The sequence below is a fragment of the Hemiscyllium ocellatum genome (assembly GCF_020745735.1).
Source record: "Hemiscyllium ocellatum isolate sHemOce1 chromosome 15 unlocalized genomic scaffold, sHemOce1.pat.X.cur. SUPER_15_unloc_12, whole genome shotgun sequence".
NCBI classification, from domain to species: Eukaryota; Metazoa; Chordata; class Chondrichthyes; order Orectolobiformes; family Hemiscylliidae; genus Hemiscyllium; species Hemiscyllium ocellatum.
In genome coordinates, this window is record NW_026867448.1 from 77501 (window position 1) to 87500 (window position 10000).

The following is a 10000-nucleotide window of genomic DNA, read 5'->3' on the forward strand; positions in this document are numbered from 1 at the left end:
TCAGTAACCACTGACACTTAGAATATTTTTGACGCAGTACAAATCAGTAACCAGCGACACTTAGAATATTGTTGAAGCAGTACAAATCAGTAACCACTGACACTTAGAATATTTTTGATCAGTACAAATCAGTAACCAGCGACACTTAGAATATTTTTGAAGCAGTACAAATCAGTAACCACGGACACTTAGAATATTTTTGAAGCAGTACAAATCAGTAACCAGCGACACTTAGAATATTTTTGAAGCAGTACAAATCAGTAACCAGCGACACTTAGAATATTTTTGGAGCAGTACAAATCAGTAACCAGCGACACTTAGAATATTTTTGAAGCAGTACAAATCAGTAACCAGCGACACTTAGAATATTTTTGAAGCAGTACAAATCAGTAACCAGCGACACTTAGAATATTTTTGAAGCAGTACAAATCAGTAACCAGCGACACTTAGAATATTTTTGAAGCAGTACAAATCAGTAACCAGCTGACACTTAGAATATTTTTGAAGCAGTACAAATCAGTAACCAGCGACACTTAGAATATTTTTGAAGCAGTACAAATCAGTAACCACTGACACTTAGAATATTTTTGAAGCAGTACAAATCAGTAACCGGCGACACTTAGAATATTTTTGAAGCAGTACAAATCAGTAACCACTGACACTTAGAATATTTTTGAAGCAGTACAAATCAGTAACCACTGACACTTAGAATATTTTTGACGCAGTACAAATCAGTAACCAGCGACACTTAGAATATTGTTGAAGCAGTACAAATCAGTAACCACTGACACTTAGAATATTTTTGAAGCAGTACAAATCAGTAACCAGCGACACTTAGAATATTTTTGAAGCAGTACAAATCAGTAACCAGCGACACTTAGAATATTTTTGAAGCAGTACAAATCAGTAACCAGCGACACTTAGAATATTTTTGAAGCAGTACAAATCAGTAACCAGCGACACTTAGAATATTTTTGAAGCAGTACAAATCAGTAACCAGCGACACTTAGAATATTTTTGGAGCAGTACAAATCAGTAACCAGCGACACTTAGAATATTTTTGAAGCAGTACAAATCAGTAACCACTGACACTTAGAATATTTTTGAAGCAGTACAAATCAGTAACCAGCGACACTTAGAATATTTTTGAAGCAGTACAAATCAGTAACCACTGACACTTAGAATATTTTTGAAGCAGTACAAATCAGTAACCAGCTGACACTTAGAATATTTTTGAAGCAGTACAAATCAGTAACCGCTGACACTTAGAATATTTTTGAAGCAGTACAAATCAGTAACCAGCGACACTTAGAATATTTTTGGAGCAGTACAAATCAGTAACCAGCCCCACTTAGAATATTTTTGAGCAGTACAAATCAGTAACCAGCGACACTTAGAATATTTTTGAAGCAGTACAAATCAGTAACCACTGACACTTAGAATATTTTTGAAGCAGTACAAATCAGTAACCAGCGACACTTAGAATATTTTTGAAGCAGTACAAATCAGTAACCACGACACTTAGAATATTTTTGGAGCAGTACAAATCAGTAACCAGCGACACTTAGAATATTTTTGAAGCAGTACAAATCAGTAACCAGCGACACTTAGAATATTTTTGGAGCAGTACAAATCAGTAACCAGCGACACTTAGAATATTTTTGAAGCAGTACAAATCAGTAACCACTGACACTTAGAATATTTTTGAAGCAGTACAAATCAGTAACCAGCGACACTTAGAATATTTTTGAAGCAGTACAAATCAGTACCACTGACACTTAGAATATTTTTGAAGCAGTACAAATCAGTAACCCAGCGACACTTAGAATATTTTTGGAGCAGTACAAATCAGTAACACTGACACTTAGAATATTTTTGAAGCAGTACAAATCAGTAACCGGCGACACTTAGAATATTTTTGAAGCAGTACAAATCAGTAACCACTGACACTTAGAATATTTTTGAAGCAGTACAAATCAGTAACCACTGACACTTAGAATATTTTTGACGCAGTACAAATCAGTAACCAGCGACACTTAGAATATTTTTGAAGCAGTACAAATCAGTAACCACGACACTTAGAATATTTTTGAAGCAGTACAAATCAGTAACCAGCGACACTTAGAATATTTTTGAAGCAGTACAAATCAGTAACCAGCGACACTTAGAATATTTTTGAAGCAGTACAAATCAGTAACCACGACACTTAGAATATTTTTGAAGCAGTACAAATCAGTAACCAGCGACACTTAGAATATTTTTGAAGCAGTACAAATCAGTAACCAGCGACACTTAGAATATTTTTGGAGCAGTACAAATCAGTAACCAGCGACACTTAGAATATTTTTGAAGCAGTACAAATCAGTAACCCTGACACTTAGAATATTTTTTGAAGCAGTACAAATCAGTAACCAGCGACACTTAGAATATTTTTGAAGCAGTACAAATCAGTAACCACTGACACTTAGAATATTTTTGAAGCAGTACAAATCAGTAACCGCTGACACTTAGAATATTTTTGAAGCAGTACAAATCAGTAACCAGCTGACACTTAGAATATTTTTGGAGCAGTACAAATCAGTAACCAGCTGACACTTAGAATATTTTTGGAGCAGTACAAATCAGTAACCAGCCCCACTTAGAATATTTTTGAGCAGTACAAATCAGTAACCAGCTGACACTTAGAATATTTTTGAAGCAGTACAAATCAGTAACCGCTGACACTTAGAATATTTTTGAAGCAGTACAAATCAGTAACCAGCTGACACTTAGAATATTTTTGAAGCAGTACAAATCAGTAACCAGCGACACTTAGAATATTTTTGAGAGCAGTACAAATCAGTAACCAGCTGACACTTAGAATATTTTTGAAGCAGTACAAATCAGTAACCAGCGACACTTAGAATATTTTTGGAGCAGTACAAATCAGTAACCAGCGACACTTAGAATATTTTTGAGCAGTACAAATCAGTAACCAGCTGACACTTAGAATATTTTTGACGCAGTACAAATCAGTAACCAGCGACACTTAGAATATTTTTGAAGCAGTACAAATCAGTAACCACTGACACTTAGAATATTTTTGAAGCAGTACAAATCAGTAACCGCGACACTTAGAATATTTTTGGAAGCAGTACAAATCAGTAACCATCGACACTTAGAATATTTTTGAAGCAGTACAAATCAGTAACCAGCGACACTTAGAATATTTTTGGAGCAGTACAAATCAGTAACCACTGACACTTAGAATATTTTTGAGTCAGTACAAATCAGTAACCAGCGACACTTAGAATATTTTTCAGTCAGTACAAATCAGTAACCAGCGACACTTAGAATATTTTTGAGTCAGTACAAATCAGTAACCAGTGACACTTAGAATATTTTTGGAGCAGTACAAATCAGTAACCAGCGACACTTAGAATATTTTTGAAGCAGTACAAATCAGTAACCAAGTGCATTTTTGAATTGGTTACTGATTTCTCCGTTGAAGTTGGGGCTGCGGTTGGCTTCAGTTAGTGGTGGGGGCTTAATTTTCGCCGAGGGGAGCGTGTCCCGGTAGTGTCTCCGAGGAAGTGGTACCTATTGAAGGGGGGTGTTTCTGAATTTGGGCCCTTTTTGAGTGGCATTGCCGGATGGGTTTTGTGTTGAAGGCTTCCAAATCGGGTAGCTCAGCCGGATTTGACCCGGCGGTTCTACCGACTGTCACGCCTTCGAGGGGGGGACTGTTGTCTAAGTTCAGGCCGAATTTGGTGAATTTCCTAAGTCGGGAAGTGGTCCCCAACGGGTTTGGGAGTGAACCTAACTGCTCATACCAACTTTGAGGCTTTGGGGCCGGGTAGCACAGTCGGATTTGACCCGGCGGTTCTGCCGAATGCCTGGCCTTCGAGGGGGGCCTGCCCTCTGAGTTCAGGCCGAATTTGGTGATTTTCCTAAGTCGGGAAGTGGTCCAAACGGGGATGGGAGTGAACCTGACAGCTCATACCGACTTTGGGGCTTCCAAGCCGGGTAGCTCAACCGGATTTGATCCGGCGGTTCTAGCGACTGCCACGGCTTCGAGGGGGGACTGTTGTCTAAGTTCAGGCCGAATTTGGTGAATTTCCCGAGTCGGGAAGTGGTCCAAACGGGGATGGGAGTGAACCTGACAGCTCTTACCGACATTGAGGCTTCGGGGCCGGGTAGCTCAGTCGGATTTGACCCGGCGATTCTGCCGACTTCCACGCCTTCGAGCGGGGACTCTCCTCTAAGTCAGGCCGAATTTGGTGAATTTCCTAAGTCGGGAAGTGGTCCAAACGGGGATGGGAGTGAACCTAACTGCTCATACCAACTTTGAGGCTTTGGGGCCGGGTAGCACAGTCGGATTTGACCCGGCGGTTCTGCCGAATGCCTGGCCTTCGAGGGGGGCCTGCCCTCTGAGTTCAGGCCGAATTTGGTGATTTTCCTAAGTCGGGAAGTGGTCCAAACGGGGATGGGAGTGAACCTGACAGCTCATACCGACTTTGGGGCTTCCAAGCCGGGTAGCTCAACCGGATTTGATCCGGCGGTTCTAGCGACTGCCACGGCTTCGAGGGGGGACTGTTGTCTAAGTTCAGGCCGAATTTGGTGAATTTCCCGAGTCGGGAAGTGGTCCAAACGGGGATGGGAGTGAACCTGACAGCTCTTACCGACATTGAGGCTTCGGGGCCGGGTAGCTCAGTCGGATTTGACCCGGCGATTCTGCCGACTTCCACGCCTTCGAGCGGGGACTCTCCTCTAAGTTCAGGCCGAATTTGGTGAATTTCCTAAGTCGGGAAGTGGTCCAAACGGGGATGGGAGTGAACCTGACAGCTCTTACCGACTTTGGGGCTTCCAAGCCGGGTAGCTCAACCGGATTTGATCCGGCGGTTCTAGCGACTGTCACGCCTTCGAGGGGGGACTGTTGTATAAGTTCAGGCCGAATTTGGTGAATTTCCCGAGTCGGGAAGTGGTCCAAACGGGGATGGGAGTGAACCTGACAGCTCTTACCGACTTTGGGGCTTCCAAGCCGGGTAGCTCAACCGGATTTGATCCGGCGGTTCTGCCGACTGTCACGCCTTCGAGGGGGGACTGTTGTATAAGTTCAGGCCGAATTTGGTGAATTTCCCGAGTCGGGAAGTGGTCCAAACGGGGATGGGAGTGAACCTGACAGCTCTTACCGACTTTGAGGCTTCGGGGCCGGGTAGCTCAGCCGGATTTGATCCGGCGGTTCTGCCGACTGTCACGCCTTCGAGGGGGGGACTGTCCTCTGAGTTCAGGCCGAATTTGGTGAATTTCCCGAGTCGGGAAGTGGTCCAAACGGGGATGGGAGTGAACCTGACAGCTCATACCGACTTTGAGGCTTCCAAGCCGGGTAGCTCAGCCGGATTTGACCCGGCGATTCTGCCGACTTCCACGCCTTCGAGGGGGGACTGCCCTCTGAGTTCAGGCCGAATTTGGTGCATTTCCCGAGTCGGGAAGTGGTCTCTGTCACAACGGGGGCAAGTGTCTGAAGAGGTAAAGTGAGTAACCAGCACAGCTTAGGGAAGGGTTCCAAAGTTCTCAACAATGTGAATTCGGTTACCAGGAAAGCTTAGGAAAGCTGCCTGACTGTCCCAAACGAATGAACTGCAAAACTTAGGGAACATGCCCGAAGATGCTTAAAAGTGTGAAATCAGTAAGCAGGAAAGCATAGGAAAGTGCCTGAAAGTGCTAAATGAGTAACATGAAAAAACGTAGAAAAATGCCCGAAAATGTTTAAAAGTGTGAACTCAGTAACCAGCAAAACTTAGTAAAACGTTGGAAAAGCAGAAATGAGTAACCAGAAAAACTTAGAAAAATGTTTGAAAATGAGAAATGAGTAACCAGAAAAACTTAGAAAAATGTTTGAAAATGAGAAATGAGTAACCAAGAAAACTTAGAAAAATGCCCAAAAAGAAGAAATCAGTAACCAGAAAAACTTAGAAAAATGTTTGAAAATGAGAAATGAGTAACAGAAAAACTTAGAAAAATGTTTGAAAATGAGAAATGAGTAACCAAGAAAACTTAGAAAAATGCCCAAAAAGAAGAAATCAGTAACCAGAAAAACTTAGAAAAATGTTTGAAAATGAGAAATGAGTAACCAAGAAAACTTAGAAAAATGTTTGAAAATGAGAAATGAGTAACCAAGAAAACTTAGAAAAATGCCCAAAAAGAAGAAATCAGTAACCAGAAAAACTTAGAAAAATGTTTGAAAATGAGAAATGAGTAACCAAGAAAACTTAGAAAAATGCCCAAAAAGAAGAAATCAGTAACCAGAAAAACTTAGAAAAATGTTTGAAAATGAGAAATGAGTAACCAGAAAAACTTAGAAAAATGTTTGAAAATGAGAAATGAGTAACCAAGAAAACTTAGAAAAATGCCCAAAAAGAAGAAATCAGTAACCAGAAAAACTTAGAAAAATGTTTGAAAATGAGAAATGAGTAACCAAGAAAACTTAGAAAAATGCCCGAAAAGAAGAAATCAGTAACCAGAAAAACTTAGAAAAATTTTCGGCCAAGTGTGAAAAATATTCTAAGTGTCAGCGGAGGAAAATGCCGAAGCATCGGGAAAGATTCAAAAACTCATGCCGAACATGAGTTCCGAAGTGCCGGAGGAACTGGGCGAATTGAGCCCGGCGGTTGGCCAGATGTCGTTTTGAGTCTGCAGCCCGAAAACTTTAACTTTGTCTGCCGCGGAAGTCTGGACCGGGAAAAATCCAAACGGTTTTGCCGGGTTCGAGTTCCAGAGCGAAGCAGTCGAATTTGAAATTCAGACCCATTCAGTGCCACTTGACATTGTGACACAGTGAGGTTGGCGGGGTACCCGGAGATTTCTGGGAACACGATTTTTAGAACAAAATGGCGGCGCGGGACCACTTTGAAAGGCATCCGAAAAACGGTTCCGCGGGCAGAGCACTTGAATGACAGGCCTGTGTGCATGCCCAAGAGCTCTCGGAAGTCTAATTTTTGACACTTTGTCAAATTTTCGACAGACTTACCCAACTCTTGCTGCCTGTTCTAAGAATCAGTCAGAGGCCTGTGCGGCGGTCTCTTGACACTTTGGAGGGCGGGCAAACCCCACGTTGACTCCGGCCGTCCCTCCAAAAGGCACTTGCTATTGGGGGAAAGGATTGCAAGTAGCCTGGTTCCCGTGGGAGCGGCCAGGAAGGGTGCAGGCTGGCCCTTGCCTGAGCATTCCCAAAACCCTCTTCCGCTGAGAGCAGACCTCGCACGCCGCACTACCGGCTCTGGGAGTGGTTGGCCGCTATTGTACATAGTCCGGTCCTTCCTCTGCCACCCGGCAAGTGCGATGGCTCTGCCGCCCTGCGGTGCTCGTCACCCAGGTTTGGGGAACACGATACTTAGAACATGTTGGCGGCTCGGGACCTGCAGGCGAAAGGGGCCCGTGGTGCTGAGCACATCGACCTCGGGTCTCAGTGCAAGCCGGAGAGTTCGCGGAAGTCTTAAAAGATTTTGACATCTGCTCAATTCTTTGACAGGCTTGCCTGACTCTTTCCGTCCGTTCTAAGAATCAGTCGGAGGCCGGGGCGGGGACGGTCTCTTGACACACGGAGGGTTGGCTTCCCTCCTCAGGTGTTTGTGTCGAAAATGAAGGCGAGAGATGCAAGCGTCCTGGTTCCCCTGGGTGCTGCCAGCAAGGGTGCAGGCTGACCCTTGCCTGAGCACTCCCAAAAGCCTCTTAAGCTGAGAGCAGGCGCCGCACTACCGGCTCTGGGAGTCGTTGGCCGCTATTGTACATAGTCCGGTCCTTCCTCTGCCACCCGGCAAGTGCGATGGCTCTGCCTCCCTGCGGTGCTCGTCACCCAGGTTTGGGGAACACGATACTTAGAACATGTTGGCGGCTCGGGACCTGCAGGCGAAGGGGCCCCGTGGTGCTGAGCACATCGACCTCGCGTCTCAGTGCAAGCCGGAGAGTTCGCGGAAGTCTTAACAGGCTTGCCTGACTCTTTCCGTCCGTTCTAAGAATCAGTCGGAGGCCGGGGCGGGGACGGTCTCTTGACACACGGAGGGTTGGCTTCCCTCCTCAGGCGTTTGTGTCGAAAATGAAGGCGAGAGATGCAAGCGTCCTGGTTCCCCTGGGTGCTGCCAGCAAGGGTGCAGGCTGACCCTTGCCTGAGCACTCCCAAAAGCCTCTTAGGCTGAGAGCAGGCGCCGCACTACCGGCTCTGGGAGTCGTTGGCCGCTATTGTACATAGTCCGGTCCTTCCTCTGCCACCCGGCAAGTGCGATGGCTCTGCCTCCCTGCGGTGCCCGTCACCCAGGTTTGGAGAACACGATACTAGAACATGTTGGCGGCTCGGGACCTGCAGGCGAAAGGGGCCCCGTGGTGCTTAGCACATCGACCTCGCGTCTCAGTGCAAGCCGGAGAGTTCGCGGAAGTCTAAAGCTTTTGACATTCGCTCAAAGCTTTGACAGGCTTGCCCGACTCTTTCCGTCCGTTCTAAGAATCAGTCAGAGGCTGGTGGGGAGGTCTCTTGACGCAAGGGGAGGGGTGGCGTCCCTCCTCAGGCGCTTGTGTCGAAAATGAAGGCGAGAGATGCAAGCGTCCTGGTTCCCCTGGGTGCTGCCAGCAAGGGTGCAGGCTGACCCTTGCCTGAGCACTCCCAGAAGCCTCTTAGGCTGAGAGCAGACGCCGCACAACCGGCTCTGGGAGTCGTTGGCCGCTATTGTACATAGTCGGTCCTTCCTCTGCCACCCGGCAAGTGCGATGGCTCTGCCTCCCTGCGGTGCCCGTCACCCAGGATTGGAGAACACGATACTAAGAACATGTTGGCGGCTCGGGACCTGCAGGCGAAAGGGGCCCCGTGGTGCTTAGCACATCGACCTCGCGTCTCAGTGCAAGCCGGAGAGTTCGCGGAAGTCTAAAGCTTTTGACATTCGCTCAAAGCTTTGACAGGCTTGCCCGACTCTTTCCGTCCGTTCTAAGAATCAGTCAGAGGCCGGTGGGGAGGTCTCTTGACGCAAAGGGGAGGGGTGGCGTCCCTCCTCAGGCGCTTGTGTCGAAAAATGAAGGCGAGAGACGCGAGCGGCCTGGTTGCTTTGGGTGCTGCCAGGAAGGATGTGGTCTGACCCTTGCCTGAGCACATCCAAAAGCATGTGATGTTGAGAGCAGACCTCGAGCCCCGCACAACCGGCTCTGGGAGTCGTTGGCCGCTATTGTACATAGTCCGGTCCTTCCTCTGCCACCCGGCAAGTGCGATGGCTCTGTCGCCCTGTGGTGCCCGTCACCCAGGTTTGGGGAACACGATACTAAGAACATGTTGGCGGCTCGGACCTGCAGGCGAAAGGGGCCCCGTGGTGCTGAGCACATCGACCTCGGGTCTCAGTGCAAGCCAGAGAGTTCGCGGAAGTCTAAAGCTTTTGACATACGCTCAAATCTTTGACAGGCTTGCCCGACTCTTTCCGTCCGTTCTAAGAATCAGTCAGAGGCCGGTGGGGAGGTCTCTTGACGCAAGGGGAGGGGTGGCGTCCCTCCTCAGGCGCTTGTGTCGAAAAATGAAGGCGAGAGACACGAGCGGCCTGGTTGCTTTGGGTGCTGCCAGGAAGGATGTGGTCTGACCCTTGCCTGAGCACTCACAGAAGCATGTGACGTTGAGAGCAGACCTCGAGCCCCGCACGACCGGCTCTGGGAGTGGTTGGCCGCTATGGTACATAGTCCGGTCCTTCCTCTGCCACCCGGCAAGTGCGATGGCTCTGCCGCCCTGTGGTGCCCGTCACCCAGGTTTGGGGAACACGATACTAAGAACATGTTGGCGGCTCGGGACCTGCAGGCGAAAGGGGCCCCGGGGTGCTTAGCACATCGACCTCGTGTCTCAGTGCAAGCCGGAGGGTTCGCGGCAGTCTAAAGCTTTTGACATTCGCTCAAAGCTTTGACAGGCTTGCCCGACTCTTTCCGTCCGTTCTAAGAATCAGTCAGAGGCCAGTGCGGAGGTCTCTTGACACAAGGGGAGGGGTGGTGTCCCTCCTCA